The sequence below is a fragment of the Elephantulus edwardii genome, unplaced genomic scaffold (assembly GCF_000299155.1).
Source record: "Elephantulus edwardii isolate Elephantulus edwardi_28Jun2011 unplaced genomic scaffold, EleEdw1.0 scaffold00174, whole genome shotgun sequence".
In the NCBI taxonomy this organism is placed as follows: domain Eukaryota; kingdom Metazoa; phylum Chordata; class Mammalia; order Macroscelidea; family Macroscelididae; genus Elephantulus; species Elephantulus edwardii.
This window is the reverse complement of record NW_006399924.1, coordinates 4,845,124-4,855,916: the sequence shown is the minus strand read 5'-3', so window position 1 is coordinate 4,855,916 and position 10,793 is coordinate 4,845,124. Positions and strand designations below refer to the sequence as shown.

Genomic DNA, 10,793 nt, shown 5'->3' with positions numbered 1-10,793 from the left:
AATCTGTTCACTGGGGAAGATTTGGATGAGCTAGAAGAAGAATTAAACACACTTGATTTAGAAGAATGACACTAAGCAACTTAATGAACAAATTATGTCAGCTCAGTATGAGTTGAAAGTGACTACATAAATTTTGTTCCACCTAGAAAAAAAAAAAATTAATCCCCAGCTGATGGATTCAAACCAGTGGAGGCGTGTGGCCTTTTGATTAGCAGCACAACAAGCTACACGCCAGAGATTCCGTGAAAATTACAGTCTGTAAAACGCTAAAATAGCTCCACTGTCGTAGATGTTCTATCACACAGGATCACTGAGTCGGCATCACCCTCAAGGACTCCAAGTGTATAATGAGTTGGTAGGAAGTGATGTCTGCCAGTCCTACTCGCTAAGAGGGTTAAAGAGAGCTCTAGGCTGGTGTCTGCTGGACAGTGGTCAGCACCTCCAAGAGCCAGGCACAGGTGGGTCTAGTAGGAGTAGGAACACAGTCCTGACTTTCAGAGACTGGGGGGAGGGCTATCTGTCCCAATCAGATTTGAGGCCCCAAGCCTGCCTTTTATTTTTTTTAATTATTATTAAATTGTATTCGTTTTAGTGAACATTTACAGAGATTTTGGGTTTTCATTCATTCATTGTTGCACTGTTTTCTCTACCCTCCTCCCCAGTTCGTTCTTCTTTTCCCCCCCCCATGTCTGTTTTAATTGTCCAATTGCTACAGTGCTTGTCGAAGCCAGTTCTGATTAATCTCCTTTGTCAGTGTGTCCTTTGCCATTCCCTATCTCTCCTCCCTGAGAGAGACTTCACCCTGATTCATAAGGAAAAGGGGATGGCATATTCTCTTAGCTACTTCCTGCTGAAAAGGGACACTGTGGGTTTCAGGGTGAATGTCTTCTCTCACTACTCTAAAGGGCCCCTTTGGCAGTAGAAAACACATAGACTATTATGGAGATTGATTTTGGAATTTAGATTCACTGTTATCAATTGTGCTTAGCGGTACATGTTCATATCCTTGAAGATGTATCATGGAAGTGTTGCAGCCTAGAAGATACAAATTTAACTAACAAGTTAAAAGTACATGAGTCAAAAATTAGAACCGAGTTGAGGTTCTAATAGTGGCACAAATCAAGTTACAGAGGGAAGGTGGTTCTTACAATAAAAGGCCTATAGACTAGCACTTCGTCTATTATAGCATAGAGGTTAGGAACCACAAGATGTAGAGGCTCAGCTACGTCATTTATGGTTCTTAAGTCCTGGAGGAAATGCCATCTACCACTGGGTTGTTTTACAACTCGTAAGTTCGAATGCAAGGTAGAGGTAAAGTAAGGAACTGCTTATGAAGTTTTCCATCCATTCCAACAACTAAGAAATAGAAGAGTTGGGACCTCAGAAGGCTTTTAGGACCCCAAGCCTTTCAACCTTTGCACTTTTCCTATTAGAGTGGTAAGAAGTCAGGAGTGAGGTTCATCCAGACCTGGAATAGGAACCTAAACGTAGGCAAAAATTTTATCTTCACCCAAAGGGCCACATTCATCTCCCATCCCAGCTCTAGAGCCTCTCCCAGGTAAAGCACATAGTGAATGTTTGTAGGATTGAATTGCATGCAGGCTGTGAGGTTGAAGAGAAGGAGGGAGTTTTGTGTTTTGTTGTTTTTTTTTCCCACTAAATCAAGTTCTTTACTTCCCAAAAATGATGACTAAAGGGAAGGGGGTGAGGGAAAGAGAAGAGAGAGAAAGAAAGGCTCAGAGGAAGAAAGTGGAAGAGAGAAGACAGTAAATCACTGTTCTAACAAGTGCTCTAGGTAAAAAAGAGTCCGGAGGGAGCTTTCTGTGCTCTGTCCAGGGGCAGGGACCTGTGAGTGGGCACCACCCTGGGATCAAATACCAGGAGTGGATGGGGGCTCCACCCTGCTCATTGCACTTGCTGCCGAAACTTGGCAGCCACCCTGGGTTCCTCCCTGCCCCTCGCCCCCGCACCTCTCCTGCTCATTCTGCCTCCCAAACGCCCCCAAATCTGCTCCACCCCTCTCCATCTCCATTCTCCTCCAACCAGTTACTGTCCAGTTGACCCTGGCTGCTGGTAACCTTGTATGGACTATGCTTGGTCGAGTTTCTAATGGTTGATTTTTCATGAGTAGATGGCCAGGCCTTTCTTCTGAGGTGCCTCAGGGTGGACTTAACCTACTAACTTTCAATTAGCAGTTGAACTCTGTTCATCCAGAGACTCCATTCTCCTCTAGGCTGGATTGCCATGGTGTCATTATATCTGAAATCCGCACCAGCAGCCCTGCCTTCTTCAGCCTGTTGCACAAACCACATCAAGGTGATTTTTCTGGAAACAGAATAGTAATGATCCCTCTTCCTGCTAAACTCTTCCTCAGGCTCCCCACTGACCTCAGACTAAAGCTCAAATTCTTTTAAAAAGCATGACGACTGGAGAGATCATCCTGCATTGCTTTCCTTCCCTCTCCAGCTCTATTTGTTCCCACAACCTCTACCCATAGTTCCATGCACTGTCAGAGTGGATTTGAGTCCGTTCCCAGCAAACACGCAGCCCACTCCATCCGCCAGGACTTTGCATTTATATGTGCCTCCTAGGTGGACATTAGCCTTATTCCCCCAGCCCTTGCTTACTTTGGCTAATATCTAGCTGTCTTTCTGGCTCCATACTTCCAAAACGACAAGCCAGTCTGTCTTGGAGAAAGTGTGATCAGGTTACTGCTTGGAGACTAGGATGGTGAAACTTTGTCTCACATACTTTGGGCATGTTGTTAGAAGGCACCAGTCCTTGGAAGGGGACATCGTGCTGGGAAAAGTAGAAGGTCAGAGAAAGAAAGGAAGACCTTCACACAGTGACTCAAAATTGTGGAATAACACAATAGCCTCAGGTATATCCAAGATAGTGAGGATGACCCAGAATAGGTCACTCCGAGTCACAGTCAGGACAATTCCTCCCGGAAGCGTCACTGCCCTCCTCCCTCTCCCCACCCGGCCTCTGGCCGCCCTTTCTGCCCCTACAGCTGCTGTGCTTCCCATCCACCACTTCATGCTTCACCTGGACTCCATAAGCTCCTGGACACAGGCATCTACCTTGTTTGGGGGTGGACACTGAGTGGGTACACAGGGGCATGGGCTGGAATAACTGTGCTATCACTGTGCCAGCATTCCTCCCGCCCATGTGGTGGCTCTCCCAGCAGTTAGTCCTCATGCAGCTGATGGGCCCTCAGCACCACTCCCACCTAACTGTCCTTCCGAAGTAGAAGCCACAGGCTTATGATGAGCTCCCCCGTCTCTGCACTGTTCTGTGGGGCTGGGGAGGTGGGAGGGACAGAGGCTGCCTTCCTGAGCCCTTGCTGGGTTGGGTTTTTTGCAAGGCCATGCAGACAGCATTTTCTCCATCATGTCCGTGTCCAGTGAGCACGAGCACCCGGAGAGTCAGGAGGCTTGCCCACCTTCCTGCGCAGGCAGAGCCACAGACTGACCAGATTCAGCCTTACCCCGCCCCGATCACACATTCCAACCTCCCATAAGCACCCAAGCCCTCAAAGTCATCAAAATGCCTAAAATGGTTTCCAGCACTGAACTATGGCCCGTAACAGCTATTACGATCTTTATTTTACAGATTAGGAAACTGAGGCATAGAGGTTAAGCAACCTCCCAGAGCCACTGGGGCTTCGAACTCTAGGCTTACTGCCTCCGGCTCACTCAGGTTATTTTGCTTAAGTGAAAAATGTGAATGGTCCCACGTGTGGGAGGAGGCTCAACGCCCTTTCTGGAAGAGGGCGGGGTTGGCTCTCACAAAGGCAAGTCCTGGGCAGAGTTCTCTACCTGTGCAGGAGACGCACAGCAGCTAAGGAGACTGCGGAATATCCAGGCTCGGGCTGGGGCTGCCCCCAGAGGCGGGGGTGCTGACCCAGATGGGAGGGGGGAGGCCAGAAGGAGGCCCTAGAGAGCCACGCCCTCTGGGCACCTAATCCCCTCTCACTGCCAGACTGGTGTTTGGAGGAACATTTTAGTGATCAGTGTGAAAACAAGGGGCAGGTGATGAGGTCAGAGATGTCACCAAGTCACAAGGTGGCACCTTGTATGGCACCACCAGGCATAGTCTTTTCTGTTCATTCATTCATTCACTGCATTGTAGCCGGAACTGGCTCACCATTGAGTTTCCTGGGTTAGAAATTGTAGAAGGAGATCATCTGTGGAGTTGGATTTGAATCACTAGACAAGTGCTGCCTTAGGCTTAGCAGCACCACTCTTTACGAACCAAACCACCAGAGTTCCTAAATTAACTTCTTTTAGGTAGCTAAAACTATAGTTGTTGCTGAGTGTCATCTAGTCAGAACCCACCCATGGCTGACCTTCCACTGGGTTTTCAAAGGTAGTGAATCACGTGGGAGGAGATTGCCCATCCTTCTCTGCAGAGCACCTGGTGGGTTTGAATGGCGTTTGGTAAACAGGAAAAAAAAATCAGAGGAGTTGGTTCATCAAAGTGGATTCCAGTGTTCAGCTGATGACCTGAGGCCCTGGACAAGGCACCCAGTGGGCTAGTTTCTCTCTCTGGACACATACACACCCCTCTTAGTGTCCTTATTATTATTCTTTTTTTTTTTTAAATTGAATGCATTTTTAGGTCCAACAAGTATTTGAGCGTTATCACATAAAAAGCACATTAGATCTAAAAGTCCTTACCTCATGGAGCTTAAGTCTTAGGCAGAAAGCAATTCATTGAGTTTTCTTGTTGATGAGGTCACTTTCACCTCTGTATCTTTAAGCAGGTAAATACAGTTTTCTTTGCAATGATTTTTTCCCCAACCCCTAAACCCTCTGCCAACACTGCACTGTACCATCTTCACATCACTTCTGACTGAGCTCTTTTTTGCAGCTAATATTTCCACCCATTTCGATGAGGGTCTTCCTCTTTTTGGCCAATATTCTGCTTTAAGTATGATGTCCTTCCCTAGGGATTGGCCCATCCTGATGATATGCCCAAATTATATGAATTAAAGTGTTACCATCTTCTCACTAAGGAGCATTCTGGCTCTACTTCCTCCCTGCCCCCTTTGGCTGTACTTTTTGAGATGAATTTGTTTGTTCTTTTAGCAGTCCGTGATATATTGAATACCCTTTGCCAATACCATAATTCAAAGGCACCAATTCTTCAGTCTTCCTTATTGATTGTCCAATTTTCACATGAATGTGAAGCAATTGAGAATGTCATGTCTTGAGTCAGGGGTACCTTGCAGCAGCTTATTTGCCCAATGCAATCTTGTTGTGTGCCATCGAGTTGCCTGCAACTCACAGCTCTGAAATGTACCCTATCCTGAGCCAATCTCAGTCTCTGACAGATCAAATCTCATTCCTCCATGCACTGAGTCAATCTATCTCACTCTGGGTCTTCCTCTCCTATGCTGTCCATCTACCCTTCCAAGAATGATGTCCCTCCCCAAGGACTGGTCAGCAACAAATGTGTCATATCCTCTTCAGTTTCAGCACGCAGTGTTGTGTCATTTACATAACACAGGTTTTTGATGAGTCTTCCTCCAATCCTGATGATACACTTTCCCTCATAAAGTCCAGCCTCCCAAATGATCTGTTCTGCATATAGATTGAAAAGATATGGAGACAGGATGCATCCCTGAGGCACACCTTTCATGATCTTAAACCATATAGTGTTTCCCGCTCTGTTCTGACTAATGCTTCCTGTTCCACCTATAGGTTTCACATGAGCACAATGTAATATGTCTTTTCATTTCATGGCTGTGGCGTCCATGGGTGTTGATTGTGAATTCCAAGTAAAATTAAATAATTGACAATTTCTATCTTTTCTCCATTTATCTTATCTCTATGATATTGCTTATGGGCTAGTTGTGAAGATTTTTGTTTTCTTTATTTTAAGGTACAATCCATACTGACGAATATATATAGTCTTTGAGCTTTATCAATCAGTGCTTGAAAGTCGTCTTCATTTTCAGCAAGCAAGGTTGTATCATCCAGGTATTACGAATTGTTAATGAGTCTTTCTCTCATCTTGCCACATTCTTTTTCATGTAATCCAGCTTCTAAGATTATTTGCATAACTTGAATAATAAGCATGGTGAAAGGAAACAATTTTGACACAAATCATTCCTGATTTTGAATCATGTTATTCTCCCTAGTTCTGTTTGAAGAACTATTTCTTGGTCTATTTATAAGTTCTTCATGAGCACAAGTAAGTGTTCTGGAATTCCCCTTCTTCTTAATCTTATATATTCAATAAAACATAGCAAAATAATTTTCAGTATTCTCTACTTTCAGTCAAGATCCATCTAACCTTAGTAATTATACCTCTCTTTCCATGGCTGCTTCTGAACCCACCTTGATTTTCTGACAGTTCCTATCAATGCACTGTTGCATTTATACGTGCACAGATTGTTATCTTTTGAAAGACTTGACTTGTATTGATATTGTTCTATAATTTCGGCATCCTGTTGGATTATCTTTCTTTCTTTGGAATGATCACAAATAAAGATCTCTTCCAGTCAGCTGGACAGGTCTTCCAAATTTCCTGGCATAATTAATTGGGTGAGCATTTCCAGTGCTGTATCCATTTGTTGCAACATTTCGGTTGATAGTCTATCAATTCCTAGAACATTATTTTTCACCAAAGCCAGCAGTGTAGCTTGAACTTCTTTCTTCAGTACCATTGGTTCTTGGTCATATGTCACCTTTTGAAATACACAATTATCCATCTGTTCTTCTGTGGGACAATGATTCTGTATTCCTTCCACCTTCTTTTTTTATTTATTTATTTTAAATTTCATTACTTTGTGTGTGTGTGTACCGTCAAATTGGATCTTACTGGTACAGAGGGAGATTGCCCCTCTTTCTCCAGCAGAGCATTTGGTGGACTTGAACCACGTACCTCTGGGATTGCAGTGCAGCTTCTTGACACTAGGCCACCAGAACTCTCCTCCTTCCACCTTCTTTTAATGTTGCCTTCATCATTCATTAGTTTGCCGATATAATTCTTCTTTATTGCAACTTGAGGCTTGAATTTTTTCTTTCAATTCTTTAATCTTGACAAATGCCAAACATGTTTTCCATTTTGATTTTCGAAATCTAGGTCTATCCAAGAAATTTAGAAAATGACTACACTGTCAATTGACTGGAAGAGATCCTTATTTGTGCCCATTTATTAAAAAAGTGATCCAAATCCATTGGAAATTATCAAACACCATTAATATCACATGAAAATAAAATATCACTGAAGATTATTAAAACATGACTGGAGTAGTACAACTACAGGGATCTGCCACAAATTCAAACTGGATTTAGAAGCTGTGGTCCTAGGGATATCATTGCTGTTATCAGACGGATCTTGACTGAAAGCAAAGAATATCAGAAAGATGTTTGTGTTTTATTGCCTATGCAAAGGTGTGAATAATGATGAATTGTGGCTAACCCTGAGAAGAATGGAAACTCCAGAACACTTGGTTGTGCTTTCTTGAGGAGCCTGTACATAGAAGCAGTTATTTGAACAGAATAAAGGATGCATCAGGAAAGTGTGCATCGGGGTTGTATTCTTTCACCATACCTACTCAGTCTGTATGCTGACAAATCATTTAGGAAGCTGGACTATATGAGGAAGAATGTGGCAGCAAGATTTCAGGAAGACTCATCAGCAACCTACCTTATACAGATAATGTTACCTTGTTCAAGGCACTTACCGCATAAGATCAAAGGCTACAGATTTCAATATGGATTATACCTCAACATAAAGGAAACAAAAATCCTTACAACATTATGATAAATGGAGAAAAGATTGATGTCATCAACAATTTTCATTTTCCTTGAATCCATAATTAACATCCATGGTAGCAGCAGTCAAGACATTAAAAGATGTGTTGCACAGGGAAAATCTGCCGTAAAGAACTTCTCCAAAGTGCTGAAGACCTAGGATGTTAAAGACTAAGGTGTGTCCAATCCAAGTCATGGAATTTTCAGGTGAAAAAATAGACAATGGATACAGAAGACCAAAGAAAACTGATGCCTTTGAATTGTGATGATTATGAAGAGTATGGAATATTCCACGGACTGCCAAAAGAACAAACAAATCTGTCTTGGAGAAGTGCAATCATGGTGCTCCAAAGTGCAACCTGGGTGCTCCATCGTAGCAAGAATGGTAAAACTTGGTCTCACATACATTGTCAGGAGGCCCCATTCCTTAGAAAACAACATTACACTTGGAGTAGTGAAAGATCAGCAAAAGAGAGGAAGACACTCAGTGAGGATTGGCATAGTGGCTTGGTGGAGATACTGAGGATGGTGCAGGATGGGACAAGGTTTCAAGTTATTGTCCATAGCATGACTGAGTAAGAGTGGACTTGACTTGATGGTACCTAACAACAGCATCATTCTACATTTCACTATAATACTTAATTTTCTTAAGTTGTCCTTTGAAATCTTCTTTTTAGTTCTCTTCATCATTTTTTTCCTTTTGTTTTAACTTCTCTGCCTTCTAGAGCAAGTTTCAAAGTCTCTATTGTTGTTGTTATTGTGTACCATAGAGTTAGAACTGACCTATACCTGACCCTCCTGTGGGTTTTCAAAGGCAGTTAATTGCGCAGGAGCTGATTGCCCATCCTTCTGCGGAGCAGCTGGCGTTCTTGATACATGTGCCTTTGGGATTGCAGCACAGCTTCTTGCCACTAGGCCATCAGAGATCCTTTCAAAGCCTCTTTTGACATCCATTTTTGTCGTCACCTTCTTTCCTGTCTATTAATGACCTGTTTTGTGTTGTCTTCTTCTTTCCTGTGTGCCATTGAGTTCCCTATGACTTAAAGTGACCCTATGTACAGTAGCTGAACCCTGTCCTATCCTCAGCCAATCTCACTGTCTGTGACATATCTACCTCATTATCCCAGTTACTGTGTCAATCCATCTTACCTTGGGTCTGCCTCTTCTGCACTGTCCCTCCACCTTTCCAAGCATGATGTCCTTCTCCAAGGACTGGTCCCCCTCCTGGCAACAGGTCCAAAGTATGTGAGACAGAAATGCAAACTCCTTGCCCCCAAGGAGCAGCTTGGTTTTAGGACAGACCTGTTTGTTCTCTTGGCAGTCCATGGAATGTCCAATATTCTTCTCCAGCACTACATCTCAAAGGCATAAATTCTTTTTCTATCATTCTTAGTCACTGTTTAGCTCTCTGATGTGAAGCAAGTAATTGTGAAGATCATGGCTTGGATCAGGTGCACTTTAGTCTCTAGATTGACATCATTGCTCTGGAGAGGTCCCTGACAGCAGACTTTCCCAGTGCAATTTGTCTTTTGATTTCCTGGCTTCTGGTGCCATGAGTGTTGATTTTAGAAACAAGCAAGCTGAGATTGTTTATAACCTTAATCTCTTTTCCATCTGTCATGATACTGCCAATTGGCCCAGTGGTGAGAATCTTTTTCTTGATGTTGAGCTTCAATCCACATTGAACACAACAGTCCTTGATTTTCTGCAGCAAATGCCTCAGGTCCTCCTCAGTTTTAGCAAGCAAAGTTTTGTCATCTGTATAGTGCAGGTTGTTGATGAGTCTTCCTCCAATCCTGATGCCACATTCCTCCTCATAAAGCTCAGCGTCCTTAATGATCTCTTCCACATATATATTGAAAAGGTATGGAAATAGGATTTGAACCAGGCAGTTTTTCCTTGCTCTCTTGTGACGACTGCTTCTTGGTCCAAGTATAGGTTTTGCATAAAAACAATCAAGTGCTCTGGGATTCTCATTCTTCTCAAGATTAGCCATAATTCATTGTGATCCACAGAGTCAAATGCCTTTTTAACACAGAGAAACATTCCTCTGGGACTCTCTGCTTTCAGCTAAGGTCCATCTAACATTGGCAATAAAAAAGAAACTTTGATCGATCATTAGTGGCCATTTAATGTGTTCTTGAGATGGTCTCTAGAATCAAGTGGGATATATCCAAGGTCATATTTTGCCTCTTGTGGACCTGTTTTCATTTTCTCCAACTTCCACTTGAGCAACTGATGCTCTTCTTGCAGTGAGCTGACTCCTGGCCTCTTTCTAACTGATGAGGGGCAGCTTCTCCACTATCTCTTTCAAAGATGTAGTTAGGTTAATTCCTGTACAGTCCAGCTGATAGTCACTTCTTATGTTTGTTGATGTCTTTTTTTAAACATATTGACAATGAATAAGTAATTCATCATACAAAATTCTATCATCCTTGACATTGTACCTCTCACCAAAGCCATATTTTATAACCACCGATATGCCCCTTCTTTTTTGTTTCCAATTTTTGTATTCCAGGCGTTAGTGATTATCAATGCATCTTAATTACATATTTGATCAATTTCACACTGGAGAAGTTGGTAAAAATTACTAACAGAGGTAATAATAATGAATACTTGAGTAAATGTAAAAACAAACTTGCTCTCTAGAGAGAACATGTTTGTTGCCAGAAGGGTCCAGTCCTTGGAGAAGGATATCATGCTTGGAAGAGTGAAGGGACAATGCAGAGGAGGAAGACCTGGGTTAGATGGATTGACACAGTGACTGAGATAATTTTTGGTTTTTTTGTTGTTGTTGTTTGGGTTTTTTTATTACACTTTTTAAAATTAATTTTAATAAACATTTACAGAGGTTTTGGATTTCCATTCATTCATTGCCACACTTGATAATTTTTGTTTTATTATGTGCCATCGAGTCACTTGCGACTCATAGCGACCCTATGTACAACAGCCCTAAACCCTGCTCTGTCCTGTGCCAATCTCATTGCCTCTGACACACCCATCCTGATTACCCCAGTCACTGAA

The 10,793-nt window shown here is 42.7% G+C and overlaps 1 pseudogene; it reads left to right on the top strand.

Annotated features, from left to right (window-relative positions):
• The window catches only part of LOC102876256, a 7,542-nt pseudogene extending 7,473 nt beyond the window's left edge, over positions 1–69 (top strand).
• Positions 70–10,793: the final 10,724 nt, after the last annotated feature.